The 1,567-nt window shown below is 35.3% G+C and overlaps 1 pseudogene; it reads left to right on the top strand.

Moving 5' to 3' along the window:
• The first annotated feature begins 290 nt into the window (after positions 1 to 290).
• Positions 291 to 1,301, top strand: LOC149206412 (triacylglycerol lipase OBL1 pseudogene; annotated as a pseudogene).
• The last annotated feature ends 266 nt before the right edge of the window (positions 1,302 to 1,567 follow it).

The raw sequence follows: 1,567 nt of genomic DNA, 5'->3' as shown, positions 1-1,567 counted from the left end.
CTTTCAAGAAATGATGGATTGCTTAAAACACTCTTCAGGCCACTCACTGGTGATTTTATTCATCTTTTTCTTTATTTTATAGGCGATTTTAAAGTATTAAGAATTAAATTTAAGGATTTTATCCTCAGCCAACATCATGAGTTAGGAACTAGTGATTTTTATTGGTTTGTTTCTTTCTCATAGATCTCTTCTTAATATATTGAAAAATTGAATAAGGAATTCACCCTCAGTCAACATCATTAATTAGGGTTTGGCTGAATGTTTTAATTTGTTCAGGTCAAAGAATCTTAATGCCGAGAAGAGGGTCTGACATGTTCCTCAGTATCAGCGGCCTTCTTGAGCATCGCGTTCATGGCAGAACCAGGGGACTTATTGACGCAACCATTGAACCCAACAAAAAGTTCTATGCAGGCCTTTGTGTCATGGCTTCAACTGTAGCTTATGAAAACAAACTGGTTATCAGAAACAGAGTCACAAAACATTGGGAGGTAGTGTTTAGTTTCCATGAATTGTAATACTTGTTTATTCATGCAAAACTCTATTTGATTTAATAAATATTTCAACCTGATCTTGCAGATGCACTTCGTGGAGTTCTTAGACTGCTGTAATAGTATATATGCAACTCTTTGGCTTCAATAATCTATGATTCAGTCATATTATATATATATATATATAGAAAATAATTTTTCGTTCATTAATTGATGTTAAGATTGACTTGTATATAATCAGATCACTTGCAAAAGAAATCAATGCAAGCCTTTATATTCTGTGATAAGGAGGTGGACGCCCAACTAATAGTGATAGCCTTCAGAGGAACAAAGCCATTTAATGCAGATGACTGGGAAACAGATCTTGATTTCTCATGGTATGAATTTAGCCAAATCAGAAAGGTTCATCTTGGATTTCTGGAAGCTTTGGGTCTTGCAAACCATTCACAAAACCCCCAGATCTTCGATAATCATAGTAATTCTGACAGTGTTGTGCCTACTGTTGATATTGATAAAGAAGATCCTGAAAAGCCTTTGGCTTATTATGTTCTTCGTAAGAAATTGAAAGAATTATTACAAGTTCACAGAAATGCAAAATTCATTGTGACAGGCCACAGCCTTGGTGGAGCCTTGGCTGTGTTGTTTCCAGTAATACTATTTATACACAAGGAAGAGGCGCTATTGGAGAAAATGGTTGGTGTTTATACATTCGGACAACCAAGAGTTGGAGATGAAGCATTCGTAGAGTTTATGAACAAGAACATAAACGAAACAGTACCCACATATTTTAGAATCGTCTCTGCAATGATCTAGTTCCTAGACTGCCTTTCGACGATCCAATATTTGAGTACAAGCACTTTTGTGTATCCCTTTACTACAACAACTGCTACAAAGAGAAGGTACTTACACTACTGCTCTTCACATTCTCTTCAACAAGAAAATCCCGTTTCATTTCTGATACAATATTTTGTTCAACATCATGCTCATATTAAATGGTTTATTTTTTGACAAAATCTTCTGGAGGAGCCCAACATAAATTTCTCGCTATTATATTTCATCCCCCTAAGCATAAATGTTGT

This window comes from Pinus tabuliformis, chromosome 1_2, assembly GCF_031772625.1.
Source record: "Pinus tabuliformis cultivar Carrire ecotype Pingquan chromosome 1_2, CPIR1, whole genome shotgun sequence".
Taxonomy (NCBI): Eukaryota; Viridiplantae; Streptophyta; class Pinopsida; order Pinales; family Pinaceae; genus Pinus; species Pinus tabuliformis.
The sequence above is the reverse complement of the archived record's forward strand: the minus strand, read 5'-3'. Positions and strand labels throughout refer to the sequence as shown.